Source organism: Sabethes cyaneus, chromosome 2 (assembly GCF_943734655.1).
Source record: "Sabethes cyaneus chromosome 2, idSabCyanKW18_F2, whole genome shotgun sequence".
Classification (NCBI taxonomy): Eukaryota; Metazoa; Arthropoda; class Insecta; order Diptera; family Culicidae; genus Sabethes; species Sabethes cyaneus.
In genome coordinates this window covers 212,808,632-212,823,056 of record NC_071354.1, presented here as the reverse complement: position 1 = coordinate 212,823,056, position 14,425 = coordinate 212,808,632, and the positions used below count along the sequence as shown (strand labels likewise).

Below are 14,425 nucleotides of genomic sequence, written 5' to 3'. Positions count from 1 at the left end.
ACTAGTTGGACTAGCATGGAGATAGAAACCATCACTCGGATTAGTTTAATTTTACAGTAAGGCTCTTTTGAAGAGTAAATCGACATTGCGTTATCTGGTGACAGCGGTAGGATTCAAAAAATATGGCAATACTTTTACGACTGTCATAATATATTAATTAATACAATAAAATACGATAAAATGATAATTCAGAATAGTTTTTCAGCATTTTATAGTTATAGTTTATAGTTTATAGTTTATAGTTATAAATACAATCAGCTGTACTATGAGAGAACATAGGAAGATAACTTTTCCCTCCACCTTTACACAAAGAGTTAAATTAGGAAACCCAGCTTGATGAAAGTGGGAGCATGGTGCCCAAGAAACATCAGATAATTTGACGTAGGTCTGTGAATTCTGTTGTGCTTTATACCATAGACAGACATACAATTGTACCAGCGTTGTACCTGTACAATTGTATGTCTGTCACCATGTACAACGATAGAATCACGCAAGCAAAGTGGTACAACGGTGGTTTCAGTACCTACCTCTTTTACCGTTGTACGAAGGTACAACTGCTCGATTTTTACTGCGCGCAGCGTCAATGACTGGTAGTTGTGATAACAGAAACTAAGCAGAATTTTAAATTAATTATTATTTTGCAAGATTTTGGCAAAGATTTAACGCTAAACGCTCGGCATTTAGAAATTTGTGTTTACATTTCGTGAATAGGAACAAAAACCAACGCTTAGACCATATAATTAGAGAATATCAGTGATGAGCACAATCACGTACAACGTACAGCAGTATGTCTGTCACCCTTCCGTTGTACATGTACAACGCTGTACACGTACAACGCTGGTACAATTGTATGTCTGTCTAGGGTATTAGATCATATTAATTGTAGTTGATGGGCCGGTTGCTAATGTTAACTACCAAAGCTTACGATGTTAATGTCTTTTCCAGGGATGAAAAAATAGCTCCTAGCGATCAAGAACATAGAAGCGATCAGATTCAGTTTCATCGACATCACTACTAGTAAACGACAAATACTTTGTCGTGATCTGTACAGATATAGTTATAACTAACATTTTATCAGATCTTTTTTATTGCTTGATTGCGTTAAGAAACATTACAAATACAGACGATCGATTAACTGTTTGTCATGAACTATACTGATCATGATCTGTGCGTGGCGATAACTCGCAGATTTGATAAAAATCATTGATTTTCCAGCCCTGGTCTCTTCACAATAGCATAATAACAAAGGGCGATTTTTTTATCGCAGCTTCTAATTGTATTTGTTGATACGGCTGTTAACGTTCGATTGAATGAAAGTGCTCTCTTTAAAAGTACATAATTTTTTTTATTTGTTCTGTTGGAGTTTACTGAAATTAATGAGTAATTTTCATTAGATTATTGATGCAAAATGTGTTTTATTATACCAAAAAAATTTGGTAGAATCTATTCAATAGTAGGATAATTACAAGGATTTCAAAACTTTTCGCGCTTCGTTATCTTTGTTACCATAAAATTAAATTTCTTAAAGCTCCCAACAGAAGATCGTTCAACACGTTCAATATCTTACAAAAATCGTCCTGACGGGCTGCTCCATTTCACAGCCATAGGTATCTATTTCAAGGCATGACCTTCAAGAATTCACCTCACCACCGTCCGACCAACTCGACTAACCGGTACCGAGGAAAGCAAGCAGCTTGTTGTTTGTCCCGGAAAGTGTACATTCAAAACGTTTATTTAATGTGCATTCAGGAGCTGTAAATTTCGTCCGAATAGGAGAATAATGCTCATTTATGTGTTGCCATCTAATGTATTCCACCGTTCGTTGTCGTCCGCCGTCGGATCGAAATATCCGATTCTGGTGCGTGCGAGGTACGGGAAACTCTTGTAAGTGTTTCAATTTCCGCTACAACCTGCTAACCTAAAAGTTTCGCCAACTGTCTTCCTTGACGGTGCGGCTGCAAACGTTGCACACGTTCCAATCAACAAGGGCATTCATTCGCCATCCTACCCAACCGTAGGTGAGGTTAAAAGACACATAAACATTTAAAATCTTTTACAACCTTTGATATTAGTACATAGGAGCTTATAAAATTTATTTTAATGAGTCTCTATATTTATATCCTCGTTTTTTCGTCGGTCGGTCGGCTTCTCTCAGCCGGGTGCTAGACGGCGGACGGATGGGCGGACGGTGACAATGGAGCACTCGGCGGATGTTCTAGCCAAGAAATAAGGCACCTCTCCGCCCATAAAAAAGAAAGCCTATAAAAATCGTACGTAACGCTCTGTGAATGGCCCATATATGGGGTGTTTCTGCGAGTGTGTGAGACAGCGGCGTGCAACACACTCCGGGAAATGGCCTTCCCAAGCCGGAATCGTCGACAATCGGCGACCTTCCGATTCGGTTGGCTCGACCATGCCCGGTTTGGTGTGTGTTTTTAAAAACCTTGTTCCACCTACCGTCGTCAGGCCGACCGACCAGTCCCGGTACCGAGACCCTACGTGTTCTGCTTGCTGGCTGGCCAAGTGCCGAGGCCCTGAGCGGATTGCTATAAATAAAGATTCAATTATATAGACATTTGTTGATGCTTTTTTGGCTTCTGGAAAATACAATCGGTCTCTCAGTAAGAGATAGGGCGAGAGAGAGAGAGCAGAAGAGCCTTAATAGTTTTTGGAAAGTTTTTTCCAACTATATATCACACACAGCCTGTTTGGCATCCGGAGGACTCATACATACAGCCACACAGACACATATAGTTTTACGGACGCGCTGTCAGTTTTATGACCCTTTTCATTATCTTCAGACAATCGACTGGGTCATAAAATCCCCGTACGGATGTAATCAATGTTCATCCGTTTGGAAATGGATAATTGTTTGGAAGCTTTTACAGATAAATTGAAATGATCGATGGCGGAAAGTTTATTAGGAGTCGAATCAATCAAGTTAATAGTTTGGTTACAAAGTACAGTGCGTTTCCACTGTTTTCTTGGGAATAGTGAATTCCTCACAAAAACTGTAGAAGGAATGAAAGCTTGTATTGACCTGAATTTATGCTTCAGTTCCTAGAATTATTATAGATCGATAGATTTTGTTTCGGTTTTTCACTTCATACTGTCTGAAAATGCATTGCAAATGAGCCTTTGCTGCTTGAAACCTTTGAACAATGCTGCTTGCATTTTTCTTATTAATTTGCCATTCATCTTTGTACCGGTAAAGTCTGAAGTGAATAAAAACAACTGCCACCGAGCAGCATGATATGGTGGGAAAATCTGATTTATTATAATTTATTTTCGCATAAACCAGTGACTTTCGCGAGCAGCCGGCTGGCGGCGAAGAAAGAAAAAAAAAAAACAATCATAAATTTTATTTCGCGTTCAAGTTGCTACCACTCACTCCTCCACTGGGCGCAGCAAGCAGCAAGCAGGAAGAACAGAACCGAAACAGTCTCACCAACCGAATAAGAAACACTAGTTTGGATGGACTAATGTAAAACCAAAGAAACAAAAAAAACTACAAAGTCTACAGTCCGCTGCTGATGGAGAGTTGCGGTCGCCTCATGTTTGAAAGCGTGAACAGTCGTCGTCGTAGTTGCAACATAGTTGCTTGTTGTGCGAGAAATAAGGACTGGTTTTTTGCGGTGTAAGGTCGCCGCAGGCGACATGCAACAGCGAGTCTTACGTGCAGCGAGCTTCTACAGCACCACAATAACCTCTGGAAATGCAATTGGATCTTAAAGTGCAGAAGAAAAGTGCATGAGCATTTGAAATCGGGTGTTTTTTGAAGTTTGTAACATACTCAATTATTGGTATTGTTGAACTATGCAATGCCAATTGATTTAAGCGTTTGTCAAGTGATTGTTTATCGATGGAAATCGGGAGAGAAAAAAGGGAAAACGAGCTAAAATAGAGGAGACTGGGGAAAAAAGAAGGAGATCGGAAGATGAATTGAGAAAAATGAGAGAAAAGAAAGAAAAATTATAAAGAAAACGAGAAAAACAAGCAAAGAAATGAAGACAAACTGGACAGAAAAAGAGAAAAAACGGAAAAAGGAAATGAAAAGAAAGGAAAAAACGGGTTGGAAATAGAGAAAAAGAAAAGGAGAAAATACGGAAGCTGGAAATTTTAAAAACAAGAAAACAAAAAGAGGAACATGGAGAGAAAAAATGAAAACGGAATAAAACGAAACTGAACGTGACAGAAAAGAAGAAAAAGAAACGAAAACAAAAAAAAAGAAAAGGTGTTAACGGAACAGAAAAAAGGAAAAATTGACCTGAACAGAAAAGAAAAAAAAAACAACAGCAGAGGGGGTCAATCTTGGTGTAGTGGTTAATATTCACGCCTCTCACGTCGAGGACCCGGGTTCAAATTCCAACCCTGCAGAAGTCACGAATGACTCAAGCTATTGAAGTGACTATAATCTAACAAAACAAAAACAACAGGGAACTGAGCACTGTGAAGTGCTCGAGAATAAGACAAGAAAGGGAAAACGAAACAGACAACAAAAGAATTTTAAGCGAAAAGATGCATAGCGATAGAGGGAGAAGAAAATCGATAAAGCCGACGAGAGAAACGGGAAAAAGTGGTCCAATAAGATTTAAAAGGTGAAAAATGAGACAAAATGTGAATAGGAAGAGAATATGGGACAGAAAAAGGACAAAAGAAAAGTAGGAAAAATGGGCTAAAAAAAGGAAAAACTGGAGAAAGAAAAAGTCGCAAAACGGGAGATAAAAAGTATAAAATATAGGGCAAAGGGAAAAAGGGAGGTCAAAACAGAATAAACGAGGCAGAAAAAATGGAAAAAGGGCCTCCTCCCAAGCAATAATGTGAGTTTTATTGTGCTCTTATGGTGATCTTCAAGACCAATTTTGGTCCATCATAAGAGTGTAATAAAACCCAAATTGTTACCTGGGCTGTAAGAGGAAATACGGCACAGACGGAGATAAAAAAATGTCAGTAATGTGCTAAGTGATGAATAATATATCCAATAGGATATATGAAAGAGTAAAAATCAAAAAAATGTTGAAGAAGCGAAGAAAAAATTGAACAAAAAGTGGAAAAACGAAACTGCAAAGAACAAGAAAAGGAACAGAAAAAGGGTGAAACGTGTGAGAGAGTAAGTCGAAATCTGTCACTCCAAATTTCAAGTAAAACTTGGTATCTAATTTCGTGTTCATGTCCAAATTCGTGTCTTATTTAATACCGAAAGGTAAGCTCATTTTCAAGACGAATTTATTCGCATTTCATCTTCTAATCTAATTTGAATTCCAATTTCAGAATAATTTCGAATCCATTTTTGTGTCCACTTTCAACTTCGATTTTATACCTAATTCCAACTAAAACTTCCAGTCCAAATTGCTCCAAATTTATGCCCAATTTTTAATTGTCCTGCAATATAATGGCCAGCAGTGAAGTCTCAAGAAAGAAGGGTCAAATGTTAGAAATACGTTCAAGCCCAAGGCTTTGCTATTTGAGTTCAATTTTAAATCCTATTTTAGGTCCATTTTCCAGTTCGCTTTGTTACAAATCATAGGGATTTCCATTTCCATGTCCAAGTCCAAGTCCATTTCCATGTCCAAGTCCAAGTCCAAGTCCAAGTCCAAGTCCAAGTCCAAGTCCAAGTCCAAGTCCAAGTCCAAGTCCAAGTCCAAGTCCAAGTCCAAGTCCAAGTCCAAGTCCAAGTCCAAGTCCAAGTCCAAGTCCAAGTCCAAGTCCAAGTCCAAGTCCAAGTCCAAGTCCAAGTCCAAGTCCAAGTCCAAGTCCAAGTCCAAGTCCAAGTCCAAGTCCAAGTCCAAGTCCAAGTCCAAGTCCAAGTCCAAGTCCAAGTCCAAGTCCAAGTCCAAGTCCAAGTCCAAGTCCAAGTCCAAGTCCAAGTCCAAGTCCCAGTCCCAGTCCCAGTCCCAGTCCCAGTCCCAGTCCCAGTCCCAGTCCCAGTCCCAGTCCCAGTCCCAGTCCCAGTCCCAGTCCCAGTCCCAGTCCCAGTCCCAGTCCCAGTCCCAGTCCCAGTCCCAGTCCCAGTCCCAGTCCCAGTCCCAGTCCCAGTCCCAGTCCCAGTCCCAGTCCCAGTCCCAGTCCCAGTCCCAGTCCCAGTCCCAGTCCCAGTCCCAGTCCCAGTCCCAGTCCCAGTCCCAGTCCCAGTCCCAGTCCCAGTCCCAGTCCCAGTCCCAGTCCCAGTCCCAGTCCCAGTCCCAGTCCCAGTCCCAGTCCCAGTCCCAGTCCCAGTCCCAGTCCCAGTCCCAGTCCCAGTCCCAGTCCCAGTCCCAGTCCCAGTCCCAGTCCCAGTCCCAGTCCCAGTCCCAGTCCCAGTCCCAGTCCCAGTCCCAGTCCCAGTCCCAGTCCCAGTCCCAGTCCCAGTCCCAGTCCCAGTCCCAGTCCCAGTCCCAGTCCCAGTCCCAGTCCCAGTCCCAGTCCCAGTCCCAGTCCCAGTCCCAGTCCCAGTTCCAGTCCCAGTCCCAGTCCCAGTCCCAGTCCCAGTCCCAGTCCCAGTCCCAGTCCATGTCTATACCCATTTCTATGTCGATTTTCATGTCCAGACCCTTGTCCATGTCCATGGCTGTGCATATATATGTCCGTTTGCGCATCCTTGTCCGTGTCTATATCGTCATATGTATTTTTTTATTTATTTAAAATAATTTGTTTTGCAGTCACGTGACCGAGAAAAACCGAACACGTGTAATCGACGTTTTCGGATTTGAACCATGTTTTGTCAGATTGTTCGTTTTAGGTCAGCAAGAAAAAAAACATAAGTTTGGTGCCGTTTGGCCCCTCGAATAATAGGAGTAACTCCTTTTTTGAAACCGTATTATATAAAGTTTTTACAGCCATATAATACAAAGTGCTTTTCATTGCAAAAAGACTCACTGATTCAAATGTAATTTAACTCTTGATTATTTATGACAAATCGGAAGCTGGTTGCTTCGCTGTATCTCTGGGCGCCAAAGAACATTTAGTTTTTCAAATCGAATTTAAAAATATTTAGCAATACTGCCACCAAAAACTAATATTTTTCCGGATTCCTTAGGCCATTTCCTTTACAATTATTAAAATGTTTTCGTTCTTAACCTGATATTCCCAGAAATATAAGCAAAAGAATATAAGTGGATTTCACAAAAACGGGTCTTTTCTTTCAATTAATTAATCGAAGCGATGTCCAACCGGCACCAAACTGACGGTTTTTTCTTGCTGACCTGAAACGAACATTCTGTCAAAATATGGTTCAAATTCGAGAAAATCGATTACATGGGACTCGGACGCTTGACCCAGATTATCACATTTTTACCGAAACGGAAATTGTGGTTTTGGTCAAAAGCTTTGAAATTCAATTATTCAATAATTTGTAAAATTCCTGTAAAACTGGGAACGTCACAATCTAATTAGTTTTGTAACAATTCTGGAGTCCCACAAGGCAGTATCTTGGGACCGCTACTGTTTTCGTTGCTTGTCAATGATGTCACGTAGTTATTACCTCGTGGCACACGATTGTTGATTGCTTCAGACTCCAAGTATTAATGGATTTGTTCGTTGATTGGCGGTCGCCGCAATTTTATATGACAAATGCACTGTCATGAGTTTACACCGCAAAAAATCTCATTTCACTATGGTTTCACTATCGGGAATCAAAACTTACTAACACTCACGAAAAACTTACCACCTTTGCCAATAGAAGTGTCGCCGATTTTAGGGAATATTAACTGCTGTTTTCTGGTAATTTAAATTATTGTAAAGTGTGCTTCATTATTAAGTTTTATATTTATGTGACTTTAAGTAAAAAGATGTTGGGTTTTTGCACCGCCTTAAAAACTGCACTATACATGTCCAAGGGGGCTTTTGCCACCCACATTGATTATTCATTAAGCTTATTAATGTCGGATGAAATTATTAATAAATAATGAATAACAAATTCAATCGAGGAAAAACTATGAAATTGATTATGACTATGAAGAGCTGCAATTGAACAATCAGTTAAAACAAAACGACAGGGTTTCGGCGAAAGAACCTCGTTAAGCCGAGGAAACAGACAAAAGCAAACTGGCAGCACCCACTCAGCGCGGTCCGCGGTCGGTCCGATTTCAGCAGCCGATAATATATTAAGACATTAGGAGGCGCTAGCCAGCGGAAGCGTTGGGTCAGAAAATCACGATAAATCACCCCTAAATAAGCGTTCTGCCGAGTCATAGATCTCCCGGTTCTGATATCTGCCCTCACACCGTAACTACTCTCTCTCTACGGTCGGCCTTGCCGTAGTTCCTAACTACATACCGAGCCCGACTACAGTAGAGCAAGGTAAGGCAAGAACGAATTAATCACACTCTCGTTAGCCGCTTTCACTTCGTCCGAGCGGCCTTTTCATTTCGTTCCTCCTATGGACCATAAGGAAAAGTGCTTAGGATGGGTCGAGAAAAAAAATCGCTTGTTCGAAATGATTTAATTTGAACTGATTGCGCGTTCCTTTTTACGACCGCGGTCAATGTTTATCGTTCCGGAACAATGGCACCGCACCCGCACCCGGTTTCCTCCACGGGAACACCTTCCGAGGGAAGAAACCCGAACCATCCCCTTTCGTGGTTCAGGTCAGTAAAATATGTTTAATCACGATTCGATTAACAAATAGCTACTTCAGCCGTTTTACGCTGCCCCTTCGGCAGTGTAGTTCCCATGTTGGCCGGGCATGACTTACGACATGTTGTGCCGCTCGAATTTACATAATTTCGGTTTCATTTGATTGTTTCTTGATTAGTGATAATTATTACCATGCGATAGGATTATAATTGGGGCCAGGATGCCGCCGGAACATTTTAGGGCAACGGCTTGGAGCAATGCATAGGGGGATGATGTTCAGAGAAACAACATAGTCTTAATAATATTAACCGACTTTGGGTCGCAGTGAGTTTGTTTGCTTCTTTTTATCACCGTGCAATGGTTATTCTCTATGCAAATACCGATCTGACCAAACTCCCAAGACTGAAAATATGTATGAAAACAGTGTAGGCATATATTTTCGAGTGGCTTTGAAGTGGTCGCCATTAGAAGAACGAGGACGCCAATTAGTCGATGAAATTTTAATCACAATCAGCCTTCGGTTCGGCACAGGATCACATCTGAATACAAAATCTATCCCCATCACTCGGAAGCGAAATCTTATTTTTGGCTCCAGCCCGGCTCCCGGTAGAGGATGTATGCCTACATCTGAGCAGCGTGCTGATTGAAATGCACGCCGAAGCAGCGCAGAAGCTCACTTGGTCCGGCCGGTTCATTCGGCCCTCGGGGACGGACATCGGGGCATCGAAGCAAATGCGACGGTGGCAGAAGAAATTTCTTTCCCCAGTCGCCGCTGCTGCCGCCGCCGTCGTCGTTGCATTTCATAGTAGCAGGAGCGGGATCCGCTTTGTGGCTGATTGGAATTCTGCACGGCCTTCGCGTTAAGATTAAAAGAGGAGGAAACCACATGACTGTCAAATGCGGGCAGAACGCTTTGGAGATTTCCTTCTTTATTCGCTGTACGCCCACTTCCGCTCGACGCCGCTCGCTCCCGTCCTGTGCCGCCCAATCGGATAGATTGCAATCTTAGCATTCAGATTCTTCTATAGCCTGCTTGATTCTACAAAGTGAGACCGAAAATCCTACGAAGAAATAGTTCTGTAGCTAGACGAAATTCTTAACGATTTGAATTATCAAATGATACCCACTAAATAATGCAAGTAGGGTTTATTTCTAATTCCCGTCATAGTAAGTAAAACCATTCTAATTTTCATCATTTGTTGGATGGATTTAATGAATACTCCAAAAGTTCTTGTGCTGATTTGACTAAAACACACCTACCTTCTGATCCGTGAACTTTGAAATCACTGAAAAGCGATTATTAATGCATATTATTGAAATTACGTAACTGACTTTATTTCTTAAATTCGTCGTACCGCTTTAAAATCCGTCCATCAAAATTTTTCATCGTCCGAACTAAAAACCACAACAATTTTTACGAAGCTAACGCGCATGTATTTGTGTAGGACGGCATGACAAATGTTATTCTGCAAAATTTCTGCAGGTCAGGCAAGTTTTCCTGGCTGTAGAATAACGACAATGCCTTGCGTGAGTTAATTTCATTTATGAATGACGGAAATTTAAACGATTAGTCGCCTTTTTCTTCTTCGTCGCACGAGAAAACGTTGGAAATTTGGCTGGTAGAACTTCTTAATGATAAAAAGCATTTAAATAGATCTCAGCTCATTTTGATTGATCGCGTATGATAGACAACAACCTAAAATACTAGGAAATAATTAGTTTTGCATTGTGTGTCATAAAAATGCTGATATTTTTAATAATTTGTGTTGGATAGGACGGAAATAGGCAATTACGACGAAGCAGCAACATACCCTATTAATGAATATTTTCGAATCAAAAGTAACATGTACATAGCTAAATTAAATCAATAAATCATTTACAATTATTTTATGAAATTCGTAGTAACTACCTGAAGTAACAAAAAAGGATTTTTCTGAGATACTACCTATTACCGTAATTCGGCATGAAAAATGGTAACTGCTGGTCAAAAGAATTACATTCAAGGAATAACGTTGGACCTAACCTCACTTGGGACTTATGACACAGTGAAAAATTTAGTACTTTCTATCTATGCGTAGGATAACTTTAAGAGTTTGCAGTAAACATTCAATCAAAAATGTTTCATAAAGTAAATGTATCTTTTGTTTTATTACAGAGAACTTGTTTTGAAACATGCTGAAAATGTTGTATGTATCGGCTTATGTTTCAAAGCTTGAAAGTAGTGTCCTATTTTGGCTTGGAAAGACTCAAAATACCGATTTAAATAAAAATGCTTACATATTACATTGTTTCACAACCGGCTTTGCATCAGCAGTAAAAGATGTTACGATATTAGTTTGGTTAAACAGGAATGCATGTAAATTGACTGAATTTTTAAAAAAATCAAACAATTTTTTTAAGGTTTTATAGTATGAAATACAGCTAAGCCTCTGGTCACCTGAATCCGAATTCCTACTCCTGTCATCAGATTCTGTAAAGCTAACTAGTCCATTTTGCTCGCCACGAAACGTTAGTTTACTTTAAGCTACTTCTCACTTCTAGCAGTTTTTTGGGTCTTCTTCAGGTTTTGCTTGACGATAGTCCAATATTTCTCGATTAAACGGAGGTGTTAAGTTAAGTTGGTGGAGCTCTTGTCCTTGCACGTTGTTGGCGGCGTACCACTTCATGGCCTTTGTTCCGTAATGACAGGATGCTAAGTCCGGCCAAAACAGCACGGAAGACGGATCGTGTTGCTTTGGCATATTCGACATATTATTTTACGACATATTCGTTTACGTTTACACAGGTACAGATAACCTGCCAAACCAGAAATTTCTTAGCGAACTTCGACAATTTCATGTTCTTGAAAATGTTTGCCATCTTTCCCCTTCCAGTTGCCATATACAACTGCTGCCCAAGAAGTTGTTTAAAGTCTACCTAGGTTTCGTCGTTGATGACCATGCAATCTAATTTCGTCTGCATCGTCGTGATACAGCTTCCTACATTTACAATTTCTTGTAGCACGATGCACGGCTGTTGACGACACTGTTTGCTTGTTTGCGACATCTCGGACGAAGAAGATCGGGTTCCGCTTAAATGCGCCGGCCACTCCTTTAGTTATCCCTGCGGCGATGTGCGCGAATTCCGAGCTTCCGGATTGTGGAAGATAGGAAATTATAGGCTAGGGTATGTGACTTGCTGGTACCCATGTACCTTGGAACCACAGAGGCGCTGGACAAAAGGAGACTGCACAACCCTCTTATTAGGGTAGCGACGTATCTGGTTGGGTTATTTTTAGGCACAAATTTTACCTCTTCCTTCGTCTACTGTAGAAACTACCGACCGAGAAGTTTTAATCTAACTTGTTTTTACTGGCAGGACGACGATACTATGTAGGCCCTTGCGATTTACATTTTATTTTTTATTTACATTTACCCTTGTGATGCTCAGCGTGTTAGTCGCGATTCTCAGCGCGGGTTTTCATGGAAAGCCTCCATTCCTAAGAAATAGACCAACGTCGTGTTTTTAGTCTTGACCTTGAAATGCGGTCAAGCATATATATATTAATATTTTTTGAACCGTTTTTTGTACAAACAGTATACTCTGTGAATGCAAGGATACCTCCGCAGAAACCCGATGAAATTTTGGTCATTTGTCAACGCTAAGAAAAACGAAGACGGCCTGCCTGTTGATCTGTTATTGGACGATCGTAAAGCCAACGTTGCTCGCGATAAATGCCACCTCTTTACTACTCACTTTAAGCAGGGTTTTAATTGTGCTCCTGCTTTCTCAGAACAAATTGCTTCTGCTGTTTGAAACACGCCTGTAGAAGTCATCAATCTCAACGTCTTTCGTGTAACGGAGGAGATTGTGAAAACTGCCACTGGAAAATTAAAATATTCGTTAGTGGTCGGACCTGACGGTCCTTGCACCCTGTAAAAGTGTTCTACTGTTCTCGATAGACCTCTCTCACTATTGTTCAATGCTTCAATCCAGCAGTGTAAGTTCCCTACTCTATGGAAAGAATCAGTAATGTTCCGTGTACACAAGAAGGGTGACAAGCGCAACGTTCAAAACTATCGAGGGATTACATCGTTATGCTCAAGTTATAAAGGGCTCGAGATAATCGTGAACGGCGCTTTTTTCGATAGCTGTCATCAAACCAGCATGGTTTTTTTTCCAAAACGTTCAGTCTCCACGAATCTCGTCGATTTCGTCTCGTTCTGCATGCGCAACATGAATGAAGGGGTGCAAATTAATGCAGTGTGCACGGACCTGAAAACTGCGTTTGATCGACTGGATCACGGCATCCTCCTTGCTAGGCTGGAGAAGCTGGGAGTTTCCGCGCCGTTCTGTAAGTGGCTACACTCGTACCGAACACACCGTAGGCTGAGTGTGAAAATCGGATCAGAGTTTTCCGACTCGTTCAGCAACATCTCTGGCGTACCACAGGGGAGCAACCTTGGACCCTTGCCCTTTTCTCTTTTTATAAACTAACTATCAGCTCTTCTGCCACCAGGCTGTCGATGTAAAAACCTTTAAAGTCATTAAAATGGACTCTGACTGCATTGAACTGCAACACCTTTTGAGCTTAGCGGTTTTCTGATCGATTTTCAATATTTTTAAACCAATCAATCGGGAAATCTTCTACGTGTCGACCCAAATGGAGAACGCTATTTCTTAAGTGTGTATCGAAAAATTGAAAATAATGAAATATTGCCTACTGGAAATCCTCACTCCCTGATTAGTTGTAAAAGACGTCATCAAAGTTTCAATGTGTTTTTTGCAGAAAATTGACAGAAACTTCCCGTCCAACAGGTCGAAGATACTTTACGGGCGATTAAACTTAGACCAATTTGATATCTTTGCTTCGGATGTAGACCAGAAAAAAATGATAGTCGCCTCGTTCCAACAAGATTTCTTCACGTCGCGAATAAACCTAGACCAATTTGATGTCTTTGCTTGGGAAGTACGCTAGAAAGAGTGACTCCTCGTCAGACCAAAATTTCTAAGGACAGCGATTAAACCAACTTGATGTCTGTATTAGGGAAGGGCAGTGATGCCAGGTTTTGCTAAAGAAAAATCCGTAGTTTTACCATCTGTGTTTTAATCACAGAGGAAAGGGTTATACATTATGAAACTCAATCAAATTTTAAATCAAACTTTTGATTTAAATGGAAGTTTGACCGACATTTGTTCTTCATAAAAAGTGTTTCTCAGTTTTGCTATCAAGTGACATTTTTTATCGCATAGATATTCTTGATTGCATTTGAAACCATTAATACTTTTTTTTAATTGAATCATTTCATGATACATTTCATATTTTCTCTATATTATTCAAGAACGCATAATCTTGACTTTCGTCATTCGCCTTTTACCTTTATTTCTCCGAATTTTCGTCGGAGTTTTCGTCGAGTTTTCGTGGTTTGATTATTTTGTGTTTTGTCTTTAATTTTTCGTTTTTTTTGTTTTGCTAAGTGTACTCCGTCAACTTTTCTGCCATTCCTGTCATCTTCTTGTTGTTTTTTGTTTGTTTTAATGTGTTTATAGTCACTTTAATAGCTTGGGTCTTTCGTGGCTTCTGTGGGATTGGAATTTGAACTCTAGTCCTCGGCGTGAGAGATGTGAATGCTAATCACTACTCCGTGTTGTCCCCTCGTTTTTTGTTGTCTTTTAACATTTGTTAGTCGTTTGTTTTGTCGCTCTTTGTAGCGTTTTTGGCGTCTTTTAATTGTATTTTTGTCGTCTTTCGACTTTTCGCCAACTTGTCTTCACTTCTTTGTCATTCTTTTCGCAGGCGTTTCACTGCCTATTCGTCGATTATTTGCTGTCTTTTCATCGTTCTTTCATTGTCTTTTCGTCACCTTGCATTGTCTGTTCGCTACATTATCGT

At 40.5% G+C, this 14,425-nt stretch overlaps 1 protein-coding gene across 2 annotated transcripts in view; it reads left to right on the top strand.

Annotated features, from left to right (window-relative positions):
* Positions 1-14,425, top strand: part of LOC128737701 (uncharacterized) — a 378,170-nt gene that overhangs the window by 292,163 nt on the left and 71,582 nt on the right. The window lies entirely within an intron of this gene.